The 27,530-nt window shown below is 45.2% G+C and overlaps 1 long non-coding RNA gene across 1 annotated transcript; it reads left to right on the top strand.

Moving 5' to 3' along the window:
• The first annotated feature begins 852 nt into the window (after nt 1-852).
• Nucleotides 853-22,402, top strand: LOC147355096 (uncharacterized). The gene is made up of 3 exons (XR_015144208.1): nt 853-1,022; nt 1,810-2,178; nt 17,423-22,402. It is a non-coding gene; the product is annotated as an uncharacterized LOC147355096 (long non-coding RNA).
• The last annotated feature ends 5,128 nt before the right edge of the window (nt 22,403-27,530 follow it).

Genomic DNA, 27,530 nt, shown 5'->3' on the forward strand with positions numbered 1-27,530 from the left:
CTGTGATTTTATATACATTTAAAGAGATACTGCTGTCTGCATAAAATGCTCAGCATCTTGTTGGGTGCTCAGTGAGTCTGTGGTATAGTGTGGCTGTGATTTCAACCATTGCTGAAATATACCAGCTGTGTCAAGTGCTTCATAAGGCTTCACATGGAAGAGGGGCGCTCTCTGTGGGTGCCCAGGGCTTCCCCATTTCTCAGAGAAGACCCCTCCCCCCGCCAAGTCCCTGCTCATTTATTTATAGCTCTATTGGAAGCTCAACACCATTTCAGTTCACTTTAATGCCAGTGTCAATTTGAAAATATTTCCCTGAATTCTCCTCAATAAATGCACTTCTCTCTTTTTTATTTATTCAAGCAATATTTCTTGAGGACCCATTATATGCTGGGCCCTGTACTAGTGCTGAGGATAAAATGGATAAAATAGAAATGGCTTCTACTCTCATGGATGTTATTAATGCAGTGTAGTGGGGATGAAAAAAGATCAGTGAACACAGGTTCTGCCAGGTCTCTGGCAAAGGAGCATGGAGCTGCTGGAGCATTCTGCTGGGGCACTGCATTGGGGTTTGGGAGGGTTGTCTCAGGAGTGGGATCATTTTTAGAGCCATCTCAGAGTTGGGACTCTTCTCACTCTCCAGTGCTGCCCCGATTGCTGGAATTCATTCATTTATGCCTTCATTCATTCATTCACTCACTCAGTGAGTGAATGATGTGCCTGTTAGTTCCCAGGCTCTGTGCCAAGCATTGGGAAAACCATGGTGAGTAAGACAGACATGGTCCCTTCCTTTAGGAAACTGAGGGGCTAACAGAAAGTGGGATGGCCCAGAAATAAATAGAAGAACTACCTGGGGTGGAGACGTGAAGGAGCTGTGAGATCATCCGGCAGGTGGACTGCATCTCTCTGGGGAGGGGTTTGGATCTAAGCTGATGCCTGAGGGGAAATGGGATTCAGGTGCGGGGAGAGGGCACCGCGGTGTCCCAGTGGAGGGAGCAGTAGGGTGTGTGTGCGAAGATCCTGAGGTGAGAGAAAGCCTGGCCCTGGGGGTGATGGAGGGTGGAGTCGGGGAGCAGGAAGGGACGGGAGGTCTGGAATTTGCTGGAAGCTGCAGGGCAGCCCCAGCAGGAGGGAGGCATTCCTGTCCTTTGGAGGCTTTCAGGCTGGGCGGGCTCAAAACCCCAGGTAGCCCTCCCTGCCCCCACCGCCTCTTCCCTCCCTCTCTGGTTTTCAGTTTGGTGGCGAATGAGGGAGGCTTTCTCCAGGAATTTAGGGTTCTCCTTTGTGGGGGATGCTGTGGTGTGTCTCCCATGTGCCCCTCCAGGAATGACAGACTCATTTCCCAAACTGCCCAGGTGCCACGGACAGAGGTCTCAGCTTTCAGCTTCCTCTGGGGATTTCTAGGGGCTTCCCGGGTGGCTCAGATGGTGAAGAATCTGCCTGCAATGCAGGAGACCCGGGTTCAATGCCTGGGTCGGGAAGATCCCCTGGAGAAAGAAATGGCTACTCACTCCAGCATTCTTGCCTGGAGAATCCCATGGACAGAGGAGCCTGGTGGGCTACAGTCCCTGGGGTCGCAAAGAGTGGGACACGACCGAGCAACGAACACTAGACCACACTAGGCTGTGGAGGGCCACCTTGCCCACTTCCAGGGTCCACAGCCAGACCACCTCACCCTAACCTGAGACACCGCTGAAGTCATCCCAGCTCCAGGGCTCCCTGAGGGGTTGGCTGAGCACTTCCTGGGGTCATGTTGTCGCCCAGTGTCCCCCTCCACCCACTCCTGCCTCCTCCCCCATTTCCCTTATACAGGTGGTGATCCAGGGGCGCCCCTTAATAGACCTTCTCCCCGAAAGTTGGCTTCCCCCGGAGCCCAACTGTGCGCCTTGTGAGAACACTGTACAGATATGTGAACATCACTTAATAGAGACAGACCAATTCCCAGGAAGGCAAGGATTTGGTTATAACCTGGCAGAATTTCCCCTCGAGGAGGATCGTTCAGTCATGAGTGGAGAGCACAGAGGTGCTCAGAAATCTCCCCACCTCAAAATCTTGTCCATGGAAGAGGAAGCCTCAGCCACTCGAAGAAAGGCCTGATTCACACGGCTGTCTCTACTGTGGAGCTAGATTCGGTGATAAGCCATCCTGCAGAGAGGCCACGAAACCCGCGTCTAAGGACAGGTATTCCAGTTCACCAGCCCCCTGCTGGTTACCAGCTGACTTCCTGTGGGTCAGTCTACAGGGAGACTGGGGTGGATTGTGTTGCATTGTGTTTCACGTGGCGGATCAATTTTTGTTGGAATTTAATACTTTGGGATTCTGGTTTTATACATATTGCTCTTTCTTGACTGCCTCTGAGAAAGACCTGGGTCCACTCTGTGCAGCAAAGAAATTAGACTCTTTGGAGACAGCCGGCTGACCACTCCCTGGAGGCAGCACACTGCCTGGCTGTGCTCTGAATAAGCTAGCTTTCTCCTTTAAACATCCACACCCGTGTTTCTTGATTCTGTTTGGACTGATCCATCCTTTGCCTTGTAGGCTTGAAATTCACCTGGCTGGCTTTTACTGAACTCATGACTGGAAGGCATTTTAAGTATTGTTTATGTGCAGGGGATTTGGCCATCATAATCTAATGGATCTCTAATTTTGGGAGGGGTTGGTGTAAGAAGCAGTTTGGGCTTCCCTAGTGGTTCAGTGGTAAAGAATCTGCCTGCCAATGCAGGAGACACAGGTTTGATTCCTGGGTGGGGAAGAGCCCCTTGAGAAGGAAGTGGCAAACCACTCCAGTATTCTTGCCTGGGAAATCCCATGGAAAGAGGAGCCTCCTGGACTATAGTCTGTAAGGTTGCAAAATGTGAGGTCAAAAGAATCTGACATGACTTAATGAGTAAACAACAGCAAGGGAGCAGTTTAGAGCAGACATTGTATCAGAGTGATGGGTTGGGGGTCGAGGGCCAGCTAAATTGGGCTTGCATTTGGGGTCTGCGGGTTGTGTGGCTTGGGAAGCTTCCTTTCCTGATCCGTGGTTCAACCTACTCCTCAGTTGTTGGGGAAAGGAAAATGCTTAGAGTGATGCCTGGCACGTGAAAGCTACTATTATTATAGAAAAAAACCAGTTTTACGGTGCTCTAGAAGCTTTGCTTCTGGGGTCTTGGATGTTTTTTAAGTAATATAACAGATAAAGCCTCGATGCTCCCGTCCTATCCCAAATAGATTTCCAACATCTCTTATGATGAAAAGCAGTAAAATGGAGCTCTTAATACGTCCCCAGGTCGCAGAATCAGGTCTGACCAAAGGGCTGGAGTGGTGGCGTCTATGATTGTCAGTTGCTGATGGTGGGGAAGCGTGCAAACATGGGGAGTCTGTGGTATGTGATGTTCTTTCCATCTCCGTTTCTCCCCAGTTGCATTTTTTAAAGTAATGCAGTTAATTTTCGTGAGCGTTTTAAGCCCAAATTAGAGATCTTATGTTGTAAACGCTGCAGAAGCTGAGAAAGATCTTGTTAACAAAAGCACAGTTACCAAACTCCCAGAAATCAGAATCAGACCCACAGAATTCAAACTTAGATGAAGTCTGTGCCCACCAAATCCATCCTGGGTCATTTCTGCAGGATCAGAGTAAATGCAGGCGCTCGGAGCTGCATGCCACATTAGTGACCATGGTCTCTAATTGCAGCAGTCTTCAGACAGGTCAGTGGAGGTGTGATGATCTCGGGGATTATTTGTCTTTAAGGTATTTCTCTGCTGTAATATATAATCCCTCAAGGAGGGACCTTGTCAGTGTCAGCTTCTGTTCCCAGCTGTAATGGAATAAAGAACTGGTAAACAGGTGATTCTTTACATCTCTCTCCTTTGTCCTGCATAATGTGAGCCAAATGGATGGGCCCATCTCTGAAGGCGGCAATGGGGGGGTTCTACCCCTAAATGCTTCTGGGTTTGCTGTATGCTGTGATTGGGCTCAGTTGCGTGTGCAGCTGCTCCTAGAGTCTTGCCACACTATAATACTGTGTGCAATAGTCAGAGAGCAGTTTTCCACTTTGCATCTTAAGTCCTATCTTCTCTGCTCACCCTTGAGAGAGCCAAGCACCTCAAATGGGGTGGAGTAGAGCAATCCGAAGAAGTAATTGTGCTGTCTTGAGATGCAGGAGCCCGGGAGGGCGAAGAACTCATTTTCTCTGTGTCTGAACATATTAGAAGTGCTCTGCTAAAGTGCAGATGGTCCGGCAGTCAGCAGGGGTTGATAGGAAAACACACAGCATAGGCAGTATGAAGCACAACCCTACTCTCGACATTTCAGGTGTGCGTAAGAATGGACGGGGTTTCTGCCCTCCAACTTTGTAGTCTGTTGCCTGAGCCTCCCCTCGCCCCTCCATCCCCATCCCAGGCTGTTTGTAGATAGACCAGAAGCTCTTGCGGTGTTTCCAATAGGGAGAGTGTGGGGAGCCTTGGTCAGGTGGAGCTGTGGTTTGGTGCAGTTTGGGGAGGAATCTCTCCTTAAGCCAGGGACTTCTCCCCTCTCCCTGCCCAGTACCCAGGACTGCATCACTGTATGTTCATGCATGGCAACTCTGTGCTGGGATATAGCAGAACCAGGCAGAATGCGCCCCCCATGTGTGAATGTGTGTCTGTGTGTCCCAGCTCCTTCCTCCCAACGGGGAGAAGGCGCTCTCCAGACCCCAGCTGGCCTCTCTCCTCAGCATCCTTTCTCTCTTTCAAGGCTGCATTGCACAAATACCTCCTTCTGTTCTGAAATCCATTTACCTCCATTTTCGCTTCCTGACCTCCCTCCCTCCAGTTTCCTTTCTTTTCTAATCATTATATAACTTAGGTAGACAAATAGCCCTCATGTAAGCTATTATGTAAGTAAAGATGAGAGTCTACTGAAAAGGTCAGCAATTGTGGAGAAATTAATAGGCAAAGCTTCAAGGAGGAGGTGGACCTTGAGCTTCTTTTATTTATTTATTTTTACTTGTTTTTACAGTGAAAGTGAAGTCGCTCAGTCGTGTCTGACTCTTTGCGACCCCATGGACTGTAGCCTATCAGGCTCCTCCGTTCGTGGGATTTTTCCAGGCAAGAGTACTGGAGTGGGTTGTCATTTCCTTCACCAGGGGATCTTCCCGACCCAGGAATTGAACCCAGGTCTCCCACATTGCAGGCAGATGCTTTACCATCTGAGTGGGGTGACTCTTATTTTCAAGGTTACCTTCATTTTATTTTTAAAAATTTTAATTTATTCTTTAAAATTGAAATACAGTTTGTTTACAATGTTGTGTTAGGTTCAGGTGTACAGCAAAGTGACTCAGAACATATATATATACACACACACACACACATATATATATATATATACCCATCTCCTGTAAGATGGGTATAATCATATCTGGCTTCTGCTTTTATGAGAATGACAAAAAAGTGAACAAGCATATAATTAAAATGATATTATGAACCCTGAAGGATGCAAACAGAATAGTGTCAGTGAAGGTTCCTGAGAATGTGGGAATGTCACCAGAGCTCCTGGCACAGGGTGAAACAAGCTCTTAGTTGATTTTTTCTGAGGGACACTTGCAAGAGGACGGGAGACTTGGGGAAGGGCCGTGGGAGAAAAGCACAGATGTTATTAACACAAGGGGTTGTTATAGCAGTGGCCTTTCCTGCTTTCCCATCATGCTTTTTTCTTTGGAAAAAGGTAGGTTCACATATAGCTTCAGGAGGAGGAGGAAGAATCTGCTCTGGAGTTTGCTGGCTCACCCTGCGTCCTTGGCCAGCACACTCTCTGTAGTCCCTCAGCCTGCCGTCCAGCATTAGGACATGGTGGCAAGGATGTCCATCAAACCATCTCGACCCTGGGAAGAATGCATCCGGCGTGGTGGCAATATTAGTGACACGGTTGCTGGACTTTGGATTCACAGAGTGTTTTCTCTCAAGTGCTCGGAGAAGAGGTGGTCACAGGGTTTGTTGTTATTGTATCTTGGGAGAGAAAGAGGAACACCAAGGCATGGAGGCATCTGCTAGAAATGTCACGGCTGGAATCAGTCAGGCCTTTTGTGTGGGTCCTCGTCGCCAGTTCAGGACCTGAAACACCGGGCTGTTTGCTTCAGGTGGATATTTGGATGTCTCCCCCTCCGCCTCTGGCTACTTCTCCTCATCTTGTCCTTTCCAGGCTCGGCCAGCCAGTGCCCTTGGAGGTCTTCTCTGGGCTTGTCAGCTCCCCACCAGGGCTAGACAGGGCTGCACTTTCTTCTTATGATAGAAGTCTGGGAAGCAAGACGGAGAGATTTTCTTGGCAGCTGCAGATTTTTAATCATGAAAGTAATTTAATATGAGGTGGTCAGAGGTCAGATATTTTAAAAAGGCCAGTTTCTGGTTTAGCCTCAGCTAAAACCAAGGATGACGAATGGTTCAAAAGGGAGGCAAAATGTATTTTTCGAAGGTTTAGCGACTTAGCAGCAGCAGCAGCAGCAGCATGGGACCCAGAGTAGGAAGGGGTGAAAGACCATGATTTTCCACTGAATTTCCTTTCTTAAAAATTGAAGCGTAATTTGCAATATTGTGTTAGTTTCAGGTGTACAGCAAATTGAATCAGTTATATATGTTGTTAGTCCCTCAGTTGTGTCTGACTCTTTGTGATCCCATATGGACTGTAGCCCATTCATGGAATTCTCCAGGCAAGAATACTGGAGTGGGTAGCCATTCCCTTCTCTAGGGGATCTTTCCAACCCAGGGTTTGAAGAACCCAGTCTCCTGCATTGCAGGCAGATTCTTTACCATCTGGGCCACCACGGAAGCCTCTTATATGTGTGTGTGTGTATATTATTTTTTAGATTATTTTCCATTATAGATTATTACAAGACACTGAATATAGTTCCTTGTGCTATGCAACAGGTCCTTGTTGTTTATCTGTTTTGTATATAGTAGTGTGTATCTGTTAATCTCTTCATTTGTCCCACTTTCTTTCCCCTTTGGTCACCATAAACTTGTTTTCTCTGTAAGTCTTTTTCTGCTTTTTGCTGGATTTCCAGAGAGACCTTGGGAAGGAGGTGGATGAGTTCCTTGGTCAGAAGTGGGTGTGGCAGATGCCAAAAGACCAATGCAGGGTGCCTGGAGCCTCCAGGGCCTCAGGTGAAAGGTGGAAGGGCCGGGCAGAAGTTCCCTCAGAGGATAATTATTATTTTTGCATTTGGTTAAAAATTGACAAACTAATTGCTGAGCCCATTGTCAGAAAACTGGCAATGCATTAGAGATGATTGTCAGCAATTTCTATTATTCCTAATGAGCCGGACGTGGCCTTCTCTTTTGTCCTTACTGCTTGGAGAGAAGGGAGGGTTTTTCTTCTCGCTCTCCCTCAGAGCTGGAGAGGGTCTGCTGCACCCGCCTGCTCTGGGCTTTGGGCAGGATGCTCTCCCTCCCTCGCCACCCGAGCCGGAAGACAGATGATTTGTTTGTCTGATTGCTCGAGTGAGTCCCTCGCTGCCTCTTCATTTTCCACTTTCTCTCCCTTCCAAACCCCCTTGTTACTCCTGGCCAGCTCTCAAGACACCGTTAATTTAAAAACCAAGAAGACAGAATTGGATAGAAAAACAAAACCCAGAGTCTTTGGGATGTGAAACGTCACTGAAAGCAAAAGCTTCTAGGGGTTCAATATTTCAGTGGGGCTTGGGAAAGACCAAAATAGTCTTATTAAAAAAAACACATAAGAGTATTTCCCGCATTCAGGTATCAGAGTAAGTATTTGCACAACAGTGGAATGTCCAGGGTCTTGATTATAGAAGAGAAAAGTATCCGAGAGCCCTTCACTTTGGGACATTGTGTCCCAGCGTATTCTTCCTGAGCTACCCTAGAAGGAGTCCATGTTTAGAGTCCAATTCAAAGGCAGCATTTACGAAGCTAAGTCAGACCCTGGGTTTCCCTCTTGGTGAGGGCGTGGCCATCATCTTCCCTCTGTGATGGGGAGCTGGGGCTCCGGGAAGCCTTCCCCTTGCACTCATCCCTTCCGTGGTCTTCCATGACTGGGAGGCACATATCCCTTCTGTTTTTAGCAACAAAATTGAGTTCTGGTTCATCTGGTAGAGATGCAGGTCAGGAAGTCCATTTTAGTGGGGCTCTCTGGCTCACTTAAGAAAACCTGTTTCTGCAGACTCACAGTTTTAGAAAAACAAACTTATGGTTACCAAAGGGGAAAGTGGCGGGGGGCGGGAACAGAGTTTTGAGATGAACAGACATATGCTACTATATATAAAATAGGACCTACTAACAAGGACTAACAAGGACCTACTGTATAGAGGGGGAACTATGTTTAATATCCTATAATGGCCTTTGGTGGGATATATGTGTGTGTATAACTGAATCATTTTGCTGTACACCTAAAACTAACACAACATTGTAAATGACTATACTCCAATAAAATTTTTTAAAAGAGTACACGATGTGGAAAGATAAATTGGGAGATTGGGACTGACATACACACACTACTGTATATAAAACAGGTAATTACTACTAATAAGGACCTGCTGTACAGCACAGGGAGCTCTTTTCAATACTCTGTAATGACCTATATGGGAAAAGAATGTAAAACAGAGTGGATACATATATACGTATAACTGATTCACTTTGCTATGCACCTGGAGCTAACACAGCATCGTAAACCAACTGCACTCCAATAAAACAAACACCAGCCATTTCTGTGTTAGTTGTCTACTCTTTGTTAATCACGAGGATCAGAGGAAATGATAAAATCACCCACATGGCTTCCAGGTCAGTTTCCATGAGTAGATTTCATCCTCCCAGTGTCCTCTGTGATGAATCCTTAATAACTTTGACAAAAATGCTCAATGGAAATTTGCTTTTGTGTTGGTAGTTGGCGCCCAAGGCTGTAAAGTATGTGTGGGATCGTAATGATGCCCAGGAATATCACTGACTTTGAATGTTTGGCCACCGCCGTGTTGTCCATTTTTGAGACATAGAGACTGGCTGTCATCACTCCTTTCAGAAAGGACTTGGAGACTATTCTTGTTGCTGCCAAAACAAATGTCTGCTAGTTTAGCAGCTTAAAGCATCACAGATTTTGTATGCTATAGGGCTGAAGTCCAAAATGGGTCTCACGGGGCAGAATGCAAGTGACGACAGGCCTCCAGAGTTCCTGGAGGCCACCCGGATGCCTTGGACAGGGGCCCCCTTCCATCTTCAAAGCTAACAGTCACGTCACTCCTCCCTCTGCTTCCAGCATGGCAGGTCCTTCTTTGAACAAGATCCCCTGCTTCCTTCTTGGAGGGACCCTTGTGATTGCATTGAATCCACCAGATAATCCAGGATAATCTTCCCAACTCAAGTTCCTTGACTTAATTGCATCTGCAGAGTCCCTTTGCCATTTAAGATAACATAGTCACAGATTCGAGGGTTTAGGCTGTGGATATTTGCCAATGGAAGGACCAAAAGCAGAGTAGAAAATCTGTTTTTATAAACAAGCAATATCAATACGTTTTTGGATTCCTTTTTTCCACCCCCTTTGCTTGAAACAGTTGTTTTCAGCCTCATACAGGGTTGAAAATAGCAAAAACATTAATTGAATTTCTGTTCGACTGTGTTCTTTGCGATTTATTTCATGTGTATGGAATATAGTAGTTTTGGAGGATGAAAAATTTACCTTCTGATCTTCTTCTAAAGGTCAGGTGGCAAAGAGAGCTAGTTTTAAATGCAAGTTACCCACATGGAGCAATTAAGGAGAGATATAAAGTGGTATGGATTTTAAGATGTGACATAGGCCAGATACAAATGGAGAATTGACAAAGACATTAGCTGATTTAGGAAAATTCAAATCCTACCTCTGGGAAAGTACATGGATTCATATATATTTATTGTAATACATTAAAAAAAAAAAAACCCTTCTCTCTTCTAAACTGTTTTATCGTTAAATTTGCAATTTGCTTCTCTTTGCGGCCAGACATAAACACTAACAGCCAGCCTCCGAGGTAAATTCTTGTCCTAGGCCTCTCTTTGCTGTAGTGACTTAGGAACCACTTCAGCAGATGTATTGAAATTCTATAGCAAATTAAAGGATGCTCTGTAATATTCGATCTCTCTCCCCAAACAAACAGACCTGACATGGCCCTCATATCCCTCCTCAGAATAGACCAAAAGGCTCTTTTCTTTCTTTCTTTTTTAATCAAATGAAAGATTCTTTAAATTCTATAGTGTTTACAGTTTTCAGAAGTTTCACACTCATGATTTCATATAATCCCGTAATGGCCCTTTTTCCCCCCCACCCCTGAATTGCCCCTCCCTGCTTCCCTCTCTCCACTGGTAACCACCAGTTTGTTCTTTATTTCTGTGAATTTGCTTCTGTTTTGCTTCATTCACTCCTTTGTTGTATTTTTTTAGATGCCACATTTAAGTGCTATCATATGGTATTTGTCTTTCTTGTCTGACTTCTTTCACTGATTATAATATTCTCCAAGTCCGTCTATGATGCAATGGCAGAATTTCATTCCTTTTTATGTCTGAGTAGTGTTCCATCTTCTTTATCCATCCATCTGTTGACGGAAACTTAGGTTGTGCTTCTGTGCCTTGGCTATTCACAGTACTGCTGTGAACACTGGGGTACATGGGGTACTCTGTGTACCCTGGGGTACATAGAGTTTTCCTCTTTTCCAGATATATATGCCCAGAAGTAGAATTGCTGGATTATATGATAACTCTAGTTTTTTTGTTGAAACCTCCCTACCATCTTCCACAATGGCTGCACCAATTTACATTCCCACCAACAGCGTTTGAGGGTTTCCTTTTCTCCACACCCTCCAACAGGCTGTTTTCTTAATCATTCAGGCTTCTAGAACTTCCTCTGCAGCTGTTGCTCTTGAGCATCGGCTTAACCCCTGGGACCTTCCTCGATCTCACCATCAGCCTGCTCTCCCTTTGGGGTGAGCACAAGGGAGATTCCTTTTCATGACTGTCCTCCAGTGAGCCCAGCCTGGTGGCGCTGAGGTCCTGCCCTCCTGGCACACGGGCAGTGGAACTTGGAGGGTCTGGTTTTTCTGCTGGTGACTGAGGGGATGGTCTGCAGAGCTCACAGACCTCCTTTCATCCTCACAGGTTCCCTGAGGCAGACACAGCCCATTTCCATCTCTTGCTGTGCCCCGCTGTGACACATCCGGCAAACAAGGGGAAATGAAATACAGCCCATCGGTCCTGGCCCCCAGCCACACGCTACAGCATGCATGGAGACAGTCTGGCTGGGCGGGCACCTCAGCCCAGCTTGGCAGGACCAGGGCACAGTCCATTCTCACCACGTCCTGGAACTGGATCAGATGACAAGTGGCTACGAAATGATGACAGAGAGAGGCTGAGAACCGTGGGTCAGGGGAGGGGACGGGGAGCAGGAGGCAACACCAGGGGCAGCCAGTCCTTTCAGAAGGGGTGACAAATAGCCAGTACTACTTGCTTGGATTTCTTTTTATTCTTGGTTTGTTTTCTTTTTGTCTTTTTTTGGCTGTTTTTGTCAGGTTCTTCTCTATGAGGGCTGAGAGCTGTGTGGTACTCTCATGGTTGTCTTATCTTCTGATATAGTGAATTATTTCTTCTTGTTAAGTCGATAAGTCATGTCTGACTCTTTGCGACCCATGGACTGCAGCACGTCAGGCTTCCTTGTCCTTCACTATCTCCTGGAGTTTGCTCAGATTCAAGTCCGTTGAGTTGGTGATGCTATCTAACCATCTCATCCTCTGCTACCCTCTTCTCCTTTTGCCTTCAATCTTTCCCAGAATCGTGGTCTTTTCCAGTGAGTTGGCTCGTTCCATCAGATGGCCGTTCGAACTTCAGCATCAGTCCTTCCAATGAATATTCAGAGTTGATTTCCTTTAGGATTGACTGGTTTGATCTCCTTGCAGTCTGAGAGACTCTCAAAAGTCTTCTCTAGCACCACAGTTCAAAAGCATCAGTTCTTCAGTGCTTAGCCTGCTTTATGGTCCAACTCTCACCTTGGTACATGACTATTGCAAAAACCATTCCTTTGACTAGACAGATCTTTATTGGCAAAATGCTGTCTCTGCTTTTTAATATGCTGCCTAGGTTTGTTATAGCTTTCCTTCCAAGGAGCAAGCGTCTTTTAAATTCATGGCTGAAGTCATCATCCACAGTGATTTCTGCTTAATCAATCATTTTATGCTACTTCCTGATAGGGCTTTTCAAAAGCATGGCTTTGGGGTAAGAAGTACAGTTGGGAAACAATCAAGTCGTGTTTATGATTTGGGTTTGTTTACTAGCTGAAGAGTGCCTTGCATGACCAAGTGATATCTTTTCATTTTTGTAGAAAATCAAGCAAATGTATCAATTGATAGATTTAAAAAAATTTTTGGTTATCCTTTATCTGTGTAATGTTTGGGAATTCCTGAATAGGAGAATTTTCTTAATGGAAATTAAAATTTTCTATTAAATTTTATTCATTGGAACTCAAGGTTTAGTAAGAGGCAAGGTAAATGCAGACTTCTAGATCCTAACCAGAGTTAACAGACCTTGACTGGGCCCCCAAATAGGCATTAACACACTCCCAGGTTATTCTGATGCAGGTGGTTGGAGTCGTGGTTTGAGGAAACAGATCCTATAACGCTTGACCGTGGAGGGAGGAGCTCTCCACTCAACCCCTCCTCACGTGTTTTCGTATAATTTTCTCTCAGATAGCTGTTGTGTTTTCACGCAGTTCAGGAGGGCGGCTTCTGATAGTGCAGAGCGTCACCTGCATTGTTCTCAGTCTCAGGTTTATTCCTGCTACAAAGATTGAAGGATGATCTGAAATCAAATACGTTTGTCTGGGAGCTGAATGTCTGTCAGGCCCAGCATTGATTTCTCGAGCTTGAGTTCTCAGTAAATGTCTTTCCAGTGAGAATTCCAATCAGGATTCTAAAGGTTATATAAAATAGGCCTGATTTCTGAGCCTTCTCTGGGGAGAAAGCTTAATTTATAAGCAAAAAGGGGGAGAAATCCACTCCCCACCACTGCTTGTTTTGTAATCAGCACACAGTTCATGTTTTAGAATAAAACGGCTATGTTGATTACGGGTGTGAACCAGCCTGAGCCAGAAAATGTCTCTGTGCAGAGGATCTTTAAGGATGAAATATTTGCACTTCGGAGAATGAAAAGATAGCAAAATGAAATCTAGGCAGAACTGTAAGAAGTTTGCCTTGAAGAGTCTCGATTTCTCCAAGTGCTCTTACAGTGTTCCACCATCAGGGGGCAGCATTGCACTTTGGTTGGAAAATGGGCTCGGTGGCAAGCAGCCCTTTAAAGGAAAATACATCCAAGTGAGCAAAACAAAAAACCAGAATATTAGCAAGAACCAGAAAACCAACAACATAGAACCCAAACCCTCTTTGTTATAACGTGCCATCTTTGCTTTTCTTGGTGTACAGAGTTTAATATTGTCGTATTAAGACTCTCCAGGGCATACTTTAGCGGTTCATTAATACACACTTAGGGGTGGTGGATAATGCAGTGAGAGATTATTTTTCCTTTTCCTCACTTTTTGTTTGGCTCTCCCATCTTTTCTCACTGTCCTTCTGTCTTGTTGCCAAGTAGCTACTCCCCTACCTACTCCCCTCTAGGAACAGACAGGCCTGGCAGCCGGTCGTCTTTGGCATTGCTGGTCGTCTTTGGCATTGCTGGTCATTTTGTGGAGCTGGCAGATATGTGCAGAGCTGACTGCAAAGCCCTGTCTTTCCTCTTTCTTGGTGTGAAATTACACTCACAATTTGCGTGATTCTGGGAAGTTTCTAGGGATCACACTACTTTTATGCACCCATACAAACACACTTTTAAAGGAATCAAGCTATCATTTTACAGGGAGTGATACAAAATAAATAGATGCTCAAATGTTGCATCTTTTAAATTGACTCATATTATTACTGGATAAAGTGTGGGTGGATTAAAAACAAATCCAACCGTCGGTTTTAGGAAGAAGTTCCATCAATACATGGATTTTGTGTTTGTTCACGATGTAGCCCACCTTCTGGCTTTGCTTTTGAGCAATGAGTTTCTTGGGGACTGAGGTCAGGCTGGGTATCTGCATTGGCTTTCTTCTTTGTCCCAGTCATTGTTTTGTTTCTGGGCTCATGGAATTACACAGGCTGAGGGTTTCTTAAAGGCAAGTTCTAAAATTCACCCTCCAAGAATAGCTATGAACCCCAAGTATCTTTGTTTCTCTGACATTTGTTTATAGACAGTTACATATGCTTATGGGCTTCCCTGGTGGCTCAACTGGTAAAGAATCCACCTGCAATGTGGGAGACCTGGATTTGATCCCTGGGTTCAGAAGATCCCCTGGAGAAGGGAAAGGCTACCCAGGCCTGGAGGGTTCCATGTACTCTATAGTGCATGGGATTGCAAAGAGTCGGCCGTGACTGAGCGACTTTCACTTCACTTCACATATGCTTTCCAGTGTGATTCCACCATTTTTGGAGGGGGATTCATAAAGACTAGCTCCAAAGGTAATTTTCTATTTATGTCCTTCTACAAGGAAGTCTATTTCGCTTCCTCTACCCTTTTCTTCTTGTGCAAGAAGCAGACAGTTTGGGAAACTTGACTTTGAACAGGAGCAGAAGTATGCACAGGGCAGGGGATAACAGGCACTATAAAGATTAATTATCCTCATTGGAATCTAGCTTGACTGGGCAAGGTGAGACCGTGCAATTATTTAATCACATTGGCTCTCTTGGCTTCAGAGGCCTGGAGTGCTGGGGTAGCCCTGCCTTCCCACTTCATTTATGTGAGGAATTGCTCCTCACCTCCCTGCTCCCCGCTGGACCCTCAGGCAGAAGAAAAGGAGCAATCGATCTGGCAGGAGATGCTCCCGTCTCTGCCTCCTCCTGACCTGCACCGTCCGTGGTGAATTCTCAGTGTTCAGTTGGAGCCTTGCTGCTAGGCAGCAACGCCTGCCCTGCCCGGGTCAGGCCGCTCCCCTCTATGTGTAGTGGTTGGATTTTCCCTCTTGCTCATGACTTTGTAAGGCTTTCTTCTGGCTCAGGAACGATTCCCCATGTTGCAGGTCAGAGTATGCCATTGGGTCAGAATACGCTGGAGCAGCACTGTCTGGCAGGACCTGCTGTGCTGAGAAGGAAGCTCTGTATCTGCTCTGTCCAATATGGCAGGCATTGGCCCATTGTGGCTATTACCATTTGAAATGCGGCTGCTGTGATTAATGAACTACATTTTTAATTCATATTAACTTAAAGTTAAGTAGTTACCTATGGCCAGTGAAAGACCCAGCTGCACCCACAATACCCAGACTTTTCATGGATTATTTTTGTTTATTTTTGTTTTTATGATGGAGCTTGACTGTTGCACTGTGATACGGAAGGGCTGGTTTACACCGCAGCCCCTCTGTTATTAATGTAGTTTTCCACATTTCAGCAGACTCTCTTGTTCTTCATCATACATTGTGCCCTCCTGTTTGTGTCTTGGCCAGGTCTCTCCTCATCATCATCCAGAGAGGGACAGGAGAATGGAGGTTTACTCATTGTCATAGTTCCTTGTTTCATGGTAGGGTGAAAGATCTTAATCACCATGGAAGCTGCTCTCTCAAAACAGAAAGAGTTAGGTTGTGTCTTCTCCAGACACCGGAGTCTTGCATATCCATGGATTTCTGCCACAGTGGTGCCTCCTGCTTAGCGACCCAGTCTGGCAGTCAAGCACCCTGTTTAGTGTAGGTTTTCAAAGATTTTTAAAGAGATTTAACGCATGTATAAGGCCAGGTGACAGTTTGTCAAGATGAACCCTTAAAAAAATTGCTTTAGGATCCAAATGTCCATGGTCCCAGCTAGACCTAGTGAGAAAGGGATAGGACATAAAATATCAAAGAAATAAGAATTGGGCTTCTCAGGTGACCCAGTGGTAAAGAATCCACCTGTCAATGCAGAAGACGTAGATTCAATTCCTGGGTCAGAAAGATCCCCTGGAGGAGGAAATGGCAACCCACTCCAGTATTCTTGCCTGGAAAATCCCATGGACAGAGAAGCCTAGCGGGCTACTGTCAACGGGGTCACAAGAGTTGGACATGACTTAGTGACTAAATGGCTGAGGGACCACAAGTCTCTTAGTCATCCAGGCTGAGCTGTGGAGTCATGATCAGTGGTATCCCATCTTCCCATCCTCCAGCATCCAAACTGGCCCCAAGCTGATCAGTCAACACATTTTTCTTCTGCTGCCTCCACCAAGCTGACACTCAGACCTGTGCACCTCACGCCTTAGTGACTAAAATTACACAAATAGAGAAAAGGAAAAAAGGTTCTGCGAAACCATTCTCTGGGTTCCTGTGGTTTACACTTGCTAGTTAATTTGAACCTTACCTTCAGTCTCTCAGAGTGACAGAAACAGCAGCCAGTCTGCTGTTGTACAAGCACGTGGATGCAGTCTAGTTGCTAACACCCTTGCAAAATGTCCCCAGAAATGCAGCTCACGGAGAGAGTTCTTTAAATTAAGCTAGATTTGTAAAGAGCCCATTTACTGCCTGACTTAGAGCTAAATCCTGTGGCAGAATGGAATTCGAGGCGTGTTGCCAGCAAACAGAAAACAGCTTGGGTACCAAACCGTGAGCCGGTGAGTGGCAGGGAAAGGAGGGATGTTAGAACAGAAGGCTTCCTGAAGTTGGAAGGGAGAGAAAAAAACCCAAACAGAAGGAAGTGTCTGGAGGCCAAGTATAGTGACGTTGTCCAAGAAAGCTGGGACATGGAGAACAGAGAATGAGGGAGAGGAAAAGAATAAGGAGGCTTCCCAGTAGAGAAGAAGGGGGTAGAGGAAGGAAAAGAGATAGCGGCTGCAGTGTTTTCCTGCTTTATATCCTTAAAGGGCTGGGGCTGAATAGCAAGTCATTTCAACAGGCGGCCAGACGGAAGCCAGCCAGCAGGCAAAACTGCTTACCAGCCTAGGTCATGAGTGCAAACAAGCAAGTAGGCAGACAGACCCCGTCTTTACGTTCTTGTCCTCTGTTCTTTCTGGGCCACTTTCTCTTCACTTATTTATTTGGCTCTGCTGGGTCTTAGTTGTGGCGCTCTGACTCTTAGTTGTAGCATGTGGGATCTACTTCCCCGACCAGGGATCAAACTCAGGCCTCCTGCATCGGGAGTGTGGCGTCTTAGCCACTGAACCAACAGGGACGTCTCTGCTTTTTTTTGTAAATTGAAATATAGTTAATTTACAGAGTTGTGTTAGTTTCAGGTATACAGCAAAGTGATTCAGTTACACACACACACACACACACATATTCCTTTTCAGATTCTTAATCCTTTATAGATTATTACAAGATATTGTGTACAGTTTCATGTGATATGCAGTAGGTTCTTGTTGTTTATTTTATATGTAGTAATGTGTATCTGCTAATCCCAAACAATTTATCTCCCCCAGAACTTTGTTAGCCCCTTTGGTAACCTTAAGTTTGTTTTCTACAGGGGTAAGAGTTGGACTGTGAAGAAGGCTGAGCGCCGAAGAATTGATGCTTTTGAACTGTGGTGTTGGAGAAGACTCTTGAGAGTCCCTTGGACTGCAAGGAGAGTCAACCAGTCCATTCTGAAGGAGATCAGTCCTGGGTGTTCTTTGGAAGGAATGATGCTGAAGCTGAAACTCCAGTACTTTGGCCACCTCATGCGAAGAGTTGACTCATTGGAAAAGACTCTGATGCTGGGAGGGATTGGGGGCAGGAGGAGAAGGGGACGACAGAGGATGAGATGGCTGGATGGCATCACTGACTCGATGAACAAGAGTCTGAGTGAACTCCGGGAGTTGGTGATGGACAGGGAGGCCTGGCGTGCTGCGATTCATGGGGTCGCAAAGAGTCAGACGCGACTGAGCGACTGAACTGAAGTCTGTTTCTGTTTTGTAAATGAGTTGATTTGTATCATTTTTGAAGAGTCCATATATAAGTGATATATATTTGTCTTTTTCTTCCTGATTTACCTCATTGACTGTGATAATCTCTAGGTCTGTCCATGTTGTATCAAGTGGCATTATTTCATTCCTTTTTTGGGGCTGAGTAATATTCTATTTGTTTATATGCACCCCATCTTCTTTATCCATTCGTTTGTTGATTGATATTTACATTGCTTCTTTTTTCTTTCAATGGGAGAACTTTTTCAGATATTCCTGTATAATTGATTTTAAACCTCTTGGAGAAGAATTTGGACAGTGATGAGAAAGTGGGTTTCCCTACAACCAGCCCACATCTCAGGGCCTCCTGTCCAAACTCAGTCCTTCCACATTTTCTCCGTAAACAAAGACACTGACTGCTTGAGATCCAATCACAAATGCTAACCTGCCTTATACCTTGGGCCTCTCACTTTGTTTGCTCCGGAACCTTCTGGGGCGGGGGGAGCTGTTAAGAATATGGTTGCCTTGACCCCACCTCCATAGATCTTGGATTCTCAAGTGTAGGCAGCATCTCTAAGAGAAACTCAGGCTGGGGAATACTAAGAAATGGGGTAAAGTTCTAAAATGCAAATATTTTAGGGCTCGGAGGATGAAGCAATCTGAGTTCTGTAGTTGAATACAAGATTCTTTAAACTCTAGAGTGAAATACAATTTTCAAAAGTTTCGCACACATGACTTCATAGAATCCCATAGTAACCTGCCCCCCGGCCCTGCCCAGCTACATTGCCTCTCCCCTCTCCCCTCTCCCCTCTCCCCTCTCGCCTCTCCCCTCTCCCCTCTCGCCTCTCGCCTCTCCCCTCTCCCCTCTCGCCTCTTGCCTCTCCCCTCTCGCCTCTCGCCTCTCGCCTCTCCCCTCTCGCCTCTCACCTCTCGCCTCTCCCCTCTCGCCTCTCGCCTCTCCCCTCTCCCCACTGGTAAACTCTAGTTTGTTCTCTGTGAGTCTGCTTTTTTTGTTTGTTTGCTTTATTCACTAGTTTGTTATATTCTTTTAGATTACACACATAAGTGATACCATATGGTAGTCGTCTATCTCTGACTTTCATTGAGCACAATATCCTCTAAGTCCATCCATGGTGCAGCAAATAGCAAAAGTTTGTTCTTTTTAATAGCTGAATAGTATTCCATTATATTATATATGTGTGTGTGTGTGTGTGTACATGCAAATATATATTACACCTTCTTTTTCCATTTATCTATTAATGGACACTCAGTTGTAAAGCAATCTAATTTGATCTTAGTTAAAAATTCCCCGAAAAGAAAGTTTCCTGGAATGACTTCAGTATCAGTTCAGTCGCTCAGTTGTGTCCGTGACCCCACGAACTGCAGAACGCCAGGCCTCCCTGTCCATGACCAACTCCCGGTGTGCACGCAAACCCATGTCCATTGAGTTGGTGATGCCATCCAACCATCTCATCCTCTGTTGTCCCCTTCTCCTCCTGTCCTCAATCTTTCCCAGCATCAAGGTCTTTTCCAATGAGTCAGCTCTTTGCATCAGGTGGTCAAAGTATTGGAGTTTCAGCTTCAACATCAGTCCTTCCAATGATTGGAAATTAAGGACAAAGGAGCTAGAGGGTGACTTCTTTCTCTCCCACCATAGTTTTTGGTCTAGTAAACTCCTCTTTTTTCTTTATAGTTAATTACTGAAAGTAGACCAAATTATGAACCTATTTTATGGAGGGTTTGGGTGAGGAGAGTATTTGTGCTCAGAGATCTCCCCATCTTGGCATCTGGTTTATGGTTCTATCCATCCTGTTAGCGGGGACACTTTCTGAGTCCCCAGGCCCCCAAGTCAGCTCCTGCCACATTCCATTTGTCTGGAGGGCTGGCCTCTACCCAGGGCCACTATAGGATGGGAGCTGCAATATTCGACTCTCCATCCTGCTAGACCACTTACTTTCTCTGGGACTGTGGGAAAATGACGCTCTGAGCCCCCAGTTCCCTCCACTGAAACAGTGGGTGTAATCATCATTCTACTGAGTTGTAATTGGTTTTTTTTTTTTTAATTTTTAAAAATGTTTTTGATGTGAATCATTTTTAAAGTCTTCATTGAATTTGTTACAGTATTGCTTCTGTTTATGTTCTGGTGTTTTGGCTGTGGGGGCTATGGCGATCTCAGCTCCCTGACCAGGGATTGAGCCTGCACCCCCTGCATTGGAAGGCAAAGGCTTGACCACTAGGCTTCCTTCCTCTTACCCATCAGAGAACTTCCTACCCTCCACGATACCCAGGTTTTTTCTCTCCCATCTGCTGGGTTATTAGAAATAACCCTTACCTCAAACCTGGGCTTCCCTGGTGGCTCAGACAGAAGAGAAGCTGCCTGCAATGTGGGAGACCTGGGTTTGCTCCCTGGGTTGAGAAGATCCCCTGGAGAAGGGCATGGCAACCCACTCCAGTATTCTTGCTCGGAGAATCCCCACAAACAGAGGAGCCTGGTGGGGTACAGTCCATGGGGTTGCAAAGAGTCTGACATGACTGAGTGATGAAGTACAGCACAGCACCAACCTGACACAGGTGAGGTGGCTCTCAGTGGTCATAAGCCTTGTCTGCCTTCAGATACTCTGTGTGTGTGTGTGTGTGTGTGTGTGTGTGTGTGTGTGTATTAGTTGCTCAGTCGTGTCCGACACTTTGCAGCCCCATGGACTGTAGCCTACCGGGCTTCTCTGTTCATGGGATTCTCTAGGCAAGAATACTGGAGTGGGGTGCCATTCCCTTCTCCAGGGGATCTTCCCAACTTAGGGATTGAACCCAGGTCTCCCACATTGCAGGCAGATTCCTTACCATCTGAGCCACCAGGGAAGCCCTTGGATCTTCCCGACTTAGGGATTGAACCCAGGTCTCCCACATTGCAGGCAGATTCCTTACCATCTGAGCCACCAGGGAAGCCCTTGGATACTCTAGTTATTGTTGTCAGTTATTCCAAGAAGACCCAAGAAGCTAGTATAGGTTCTTCCTACAAGGGGAGGAAGTAGTAGTTTCCTCCTACAAGGCAAGGTCAGCCTGGTTATTTCAGGACCCTCCGAGTTGTGAGTGCCTAAGATCAGAAGAACCCAAGAGTTCTCCAGTGGCGTGGTGAAGCACAAGCACTTGTGGGTGGAGTGGGATTTGCCGTGTGTTTTCAAGGACTGATGTATAAAATTTTGACTGCACCTTGTCCTTGATCCTACCTGAGCAGTAGGCAAGATGGAGCGTCTGACACCCCTCGTGGGAATTCAAACATGTTAGACTCACTGACAGGCAATCATGCTTCTAATGAGGGCAGAAGAATTTTACTCCATAAAAAACCAATTAGAATTGACAGTGCAAATGTAAACAGGTCCCTGGTGAATAATTTTGCTGGCCTTCTTTCTTTGCTGCTGTATTTGTTGATGAAGACCATAACCAAGCACGGAAGGCAGATGCTCAAGTCTGTTCCAGCAGGGTGGGACGGATGTGTGCCTCCAGCTGAAGATATGATGTGACACACCATATGAATCGAATCCACAGACACAGTACCTGGGAATGGTCCTGTGAAAATGGCATTTTTGGTCTCTTTTTGGAGGCGAGTGTTTGATCCTGTGATGACTTGGTGTAGATGTTGTTGTAGATCATTTTTTGTCAGTTTCAAGAGATTCAGGCAGTAGAAGAAAGTGTTTGGTCACATGTTTTGATTTCCCCTGAGATTCTTGGCCAATCACACTGAGTAATTGTGTGAATGTTTGGGGTTTTTCCTTCTGTTTTAACAACTGGATTTTAAGGACTTTCCTTTGGGTTAGTTTATGAGTTGTTCCCTTTTATGGCAAATTGGGGTTTCATCTAGCAATACAGAGTTCCATTATTAAAAATTGTAATTAATCAGTATTCTTTTAATCAGAGTCTCTCTCAGTCAAGAGACTCTGAGATAAAGCTGTGTCATTGTGCCAAAAAGTCATTGTGAAAACAGTGGCCTTCTCTTCATTATTGTTTTCTTCTAGTGCTTCAGAATACATGTATTAGGATGCTTGTTCTCTTCTTTAAGCAAGATTATAATCCTAAATATTGGTCTTACAAAAAACTCTTTGGTTTATTAATAACATCAGGGATAAATAACATATAACAGGGATAAATAGCATAAATAACATCAAGGATAAATATACTCTCAGGAGTTGAATGTTGTCTTCATTTTCCTATTAAAATTTTTTTATTTTATATTGGAGTATAGTTGATTTACAAGGTTTGTGTTAGTTTTAGGTATACAGCAAAGTGATTCAGTTATACATATATGTATTTCCATTCTTATTCAGATTCTTTTCCCATTTATGTTATTACATACTATTGAGTAGAGTTCCCTGTACTATACAGTAAGTCCTTGTTAATTATCTATTTTTACATATAGTAGTATGTATATGTTAATTCCAAACTCCTCACTTATTCCTTCCCCCCACTTCCCCTCTGGCAGCCATAAGTTTGTTTTTGAAGTCTATGAGTCCATGTTGCAAATAAGCCCACTTGTATCATTTTTCTAGATTTCGCATAAAAGTGATATCATATGATATTTGTTCTTTCTCTGACTTACCTTGCTCAGTATAATAATCTCTAGGTCCATCCTCATTTTCTTATTTTAAAGTTTTTGCTTCAAAACTACACAAATCATTATTCATCCTCAGCTTCTTTTGATGGAGATTTTATATAAAAGAAACCAGAGACTCAGTGCCCCAGTGAGTGGCTCTTCATCTGTGGGCTCTGCACCTTTAGGAGAAGGGAGTTTGTTTACAACACTGCTGTGATGGGTCCAGAAAGCTGTTTTTGCTCTGTATCTTTTGTTGGTGAGATAAATAATATTTTACACACATATGTCATGATTATTTTTCAATGTATGTGGGTACTTTGTTGTTCGTTTGCTAAGTTGTGTCCTACTCTTTGTGACCCCATGAACTGTAGCATGCCAGACTTCCCTGTCCTTCACTATCTCCCAGAGTTAGCTCAAACTCACGTCCATTGCACTGATGATGCCATTCAACCATCTCATCCTCTGTTGCCTCCTTCTCTTCCTGCCCTCAATCTTTCCCTGCATTAGGGTCTTTTCCTAATGAAAGTCAGTTCTTTGTATCAGGTGGCCAGAGTATTGGAGCTTTGGCTTCAGCGTCAGTCCTTGCAATGAATATTCAGGGTTGATTTCCTTTAGGATTGACTGGTTTGACCTCCTTGCTGTCCAAGGGACTCTTAAGCATCTTCTCCAGCATCACATTCGAAATGGGGATTCACAGTTGTTTTCTATGATTATGGATTTTCCTAATTGATAGCTACTGAAAGGGCAGCTCTTAACACGTGGGGAGTTGGCATGGCAAAAAAGACATCTCATATTTTTTAAATATTGGGAACACCTGTCCTAAACTGAAATTGGATGTCCAAGTGTTTTGAATCTATACCCTTACTTATATCATGAGTGTGTTGGTTATTTTTAAGATATCTCTGCTCAAGTTTCTACTCTGAAAGGAAGATGGCTCACTGCTTCTGATGGTCAGCTGCTTCTGAGCAGAGGCGAGCACTGAGAAGGGGGTGCCTTCTGTCACAATTCAGTGGTGTCAAAAGGCCCTCTGTAGTAAGCTCTCAGTGCATTTGTGGGCATTTTGCTCTGCCTGCTAGGAGACATTAGCAGTAAATATTCATTCTATTTTTGCAGTGACTGAGAACAATTTTTCATTTCTGAGGATTGCTTTCCTTGTGCTTCATTTTTACTCGTTAGTTCACTTCTCTTTTCTGGCTCGTGACTGCTCTACCTCCACAAATGGAAGTTCAGGACTTTATAAAAGAATCCAGTGTTGCTTACCCAACGCCATTCTGAAGGGAGAAATCCAGTGTTGCTTACCCAACGCCATTCTGAAGGGAGAAATCCAGTATTGCTTACCCAACGCCATTCTGAAGGGAGAAATCCAGTATTGCTTACCCAACGCCATTCTGAAGGGAGAAATCCAGTATTGCTTACCCAACGCCATTCTGAAGGGAGAAATCCAGTGTTGCTTACCCAACGCCATTCTGAAGGGAGAAATCCAGTGTTGCTTACCCAACGCCATTCTGAAGGGAGAAATCCAGTGTTGCTTACCCAACGCCATTCTGAAGGGAGAAATCCAGTATTGCTTACCCAACGCCATTCTGAAGGGAGAAATCCAGTATTGCTTACCCAACGCCATTCTGAAGGGAGAAATCCAGTATTGCTTACCCAACGCCATTCTGAAGGGAGAAATCCAGTGTTGCTTACCCAACGCCATTCTGAAGGGAGAAATCCAGTATTGCTTACCCAACGCCATTCTGAAGGGAGAAAGCAGGGAAACCATCTTCCCTGAGCGCCTGCCCCATGCTCCATGTAAACCTTACCTTCTTAGATGTCATGATTGCCATTATCACGGAGAGGGATGTGGGGCTTGGAGAGGGTCAGTGTCATGCTGATGGTGGCTGCAAAAGAGGTGGGGAGTTTGGGAATCAGTCTTGGGTCTGGAGATTTCTAAAATCTGTGCTTTCCTTCCCTCCCTTCCTTCCATCTCTGTAATACTTAAGGACTTATTAACCACTCTGGGTTTTGGGGTGAAGTTACATTTTTCATGGATACATGAGCTTTATTTTGCACTCAAGATTTCACTTATATTCTCAAATAAGTCCCAGCCTCTCCTCTGGGATTCTTATTTATTTATTTTCAATTGAAGGACAATTGCTTTGCAGTATTGGTTTCGTTTCTGTCATGTATCAATGTGAATTAACCATAGGTGTACATGTGTCCCTTCCCTCTTGAACCCTCCCTCCCACCTCCCACTCTTTCCCACCCCTCTAGGTTGTTATAGAGCCCTGGTTTGATTTCCTTGAGTCATATAGCAAATTTCTATTGGCTATCTATTTTACATATGGTAGTGTATATGTTTACATGCTACTCTCTCCATTCATCTGGGATTTTTTTTTATGTCTAGGAAAATCCAAACATAAATTTATATATTTTCAGGTTAATAACTTGAAAACCTACTAACAAACAGTTCTAATTATATGTTAGAAAGTGAAGTGTTTTGCTTTGTGCTTTCAGACAAGAGCGTGCTCACAGGAACAATAGAAACAAATTCCAAATGTGGACTCTCTCAACCGACAACTAACCTTTTGCTAATAACATTCACCTGTGTTGTAGTGTTATTGTCTTGAGAGGTCAAAGCATTGGGATGCGTTTACCCCAAGGGTCTTTCCTGTGTGCTGATATCTATCATTCTGCCCTCCTCTGTGTTGAGAGGCAGTGAATATAGAATCTAAACATACTGTCAAACCTTGCTGGCTTGTCATTTCCCCTTTGTTCAGTCTCCTGTTTCATCATTAATTCTGTCATTTTCCTATTTCTTGTCAAGACTTTGAGCCATGAGCTGTGATGGACAGCTCACAATTCTGACCTTTCCCGCCTCTCACATTCTTTGGCAGAAGCACTTACAGTAGTAAACAGCCGACTGGAGAACTGCCGTTGGTGGGACAACCAGCCCCGGCCTCCTTTCCCAGGCCAGAGTCCTGTTCCCAGGCAGCTCCGGCGTGGGGATGTGTGGGTGCCCCAGGCCGAGTGTGGCCCTGACACCGAAGCTGGGTCCCAGCCGTCTTTCTGAGCGCCCAGCGTGCCTGGGCCCTCTATGTGGGCTGTGACTTCCTGTACCCTACCCTCCTCAACCACTTTGCAGAGGATGAAGCTTTGGGGCTTCCTAAGACAAAATGCAGTGCCTTCCAAAGAGCTGCTCCCCAGCACTGAGTTACTGACCCCAGGCTCCTGAGACCTCTGGTCTGGAAGCACTCCAGCCCAGCTCTCCTTCTCTGGGGCCTCTCAGAACACACAGGATGCCCCTCTCTTCAGGGCTGCTTTCTGTTTCTTGGTCCCCATGGCACACAGAAATTAGACCTTCAGGCTCTCAGCGTTATTCTAGTGGTCCAGGGAAGTGAGAACTGGGAACACACTGGATGCTGCCTCTGAGAGAATGACCTGCTTCATCTGCTCCTGCTGTGGAGGTGAGGCTGGCTGGCGGCTCAGGTGAGAGGGAGCATCTTGGAGTCTAGATGAGCTGTTACATGTCTTGTACTAATTAGCCCGTTGTTCCCCTCTGTCTTAACCAAGGTTATTACCTTATTACCCTGGACTTGTCATTACTGGATCTGTTCTCTTTGTTTACGGTCTCCAGTTCCCTTAAGGCCTTATAAGAACAAAGTAACAAGATGAAAGAAACATGGTGGCCCTGTCAGGAAGCAAATGCTTGAGGCTGTATTGAAGCAAAACTCCCATTCCTTTATCATCCATTCGTCCATCCATCCATCCATCCATCAATCCATCCACTTGTCAAAATTTTTTTAAAAGTGTGTTCAGTGTGCCCAAAATCATGTGACTTGCTCAAAATATAGATGTAACTCAAGTGTATAAAAAATTGTCAGCCTTCCAGGATCACTCTTCATTTTGTGAGCCTAAGTGACCTGTACCTTTATTCTGCGAACTGCAGAAATCCAGTCACTCTTTCTAAGGGCTGTGTGAGGATATACCTATGCCTGCTGGTGTCACCTCTTTCTCTGGGTGCTGCTCTGTCTTGGGATTCTCTCATCACCTCTTCTCCTCTGCCTCTACTTCTCCAGGAGCTGTCTGTGCTCTGGTTTGTTTCAAAACATAAACACACTTTCTTCCTTCATTGCCTAAGGCTGCTATTCGGGGGTAGGGGTGAACTGGTCACAGTGGCACCTTAGAAGTCCTTGTGAGAGAATTGTAACCTAGACAAGGAAAGCCTGAGGAATATGTTGGCCTTCACTGCTCCAAAAGCATCTCCCATCACCCACCTCCCATCTCCCTGGCCAGCCATCATTTTGCTAGTGAGTCACTTGCCACTCATCCAGGCTTTCCCTTTCTCTAGCCTCAGGCTCTTCACTTGAGAAGAGCGGGGAGGACTGTCTTAGCAGCTGGATAATGTCTCCTTAGGGGTGCCCCAGGCCCCCCAAGGGCTTGATTTTTGACATTGTTTGGTTTCTTATTGTCTTCCTCTTTTCATATCTGACCTCAGGCACATTCTTTGCAAATTAAAAAGCATGCCATAGTGTTTTCCCCAATTTGAAAAAAAAAAACAAGTTTTCTCCAAAGATAAATCAGTCACACCAGCTAGAATGTAGAGATAGCTATGGGCAGCTTTTACAGTTGCATTTTGTTTCATAATTAAGATGGCAGCATCCCTGCCAGCAATCTGGGCATAGCAGGAGAGACAGTGCACTAAGCAACTTTGTAGCAAAATATTATGAGTGATGGGACAGGGGTGTGCAATGGCTGCTATAGGACCACACAGGAGGAAGTGTTTAGTCCCACCGGCTGCTTCCTGGAAGGCTTTGTAGACTGACTTGAGTTAGGAATTTTCCAGGAAGATAATGGGGAAACGGCATTCTAAGCAGCTAGAACAGTATGTGAAAGTCACAGAGGTGTTCAGAGGCTTGGCAGCTAGGAGGAACAACGAGTGTTGGTGTGTTAGGAACATGGGATAAAAGGATGGGCAAGGACTCCCTAGCATGCTCAGGATTGACAATTCTCCCTGAATCAGCCATGCCACTGTGAACTCTGTGCTTTCAAGGCGGCTGCAGCAGAGGATGTGCAGAGGATGAACTGGGGAGATGCCAGGTGGGAGCTTTCTACTCATGAAGGCC

This window comes from Bos grunniens, chromosome 17 (genome assembly GCF_055505025.1).
Source record: "Bos grunniens cultivar Pamir isolate PY7600 chromosome 17, Bosgru_T2T1.0, whole genome shotgun sequence".
Taxonomy (NCBI): Eukaryota; Metazoa; Chordata; class Mammalia; order Artiodactyla; family Bovidae; genus Bos; species Bos grunniens.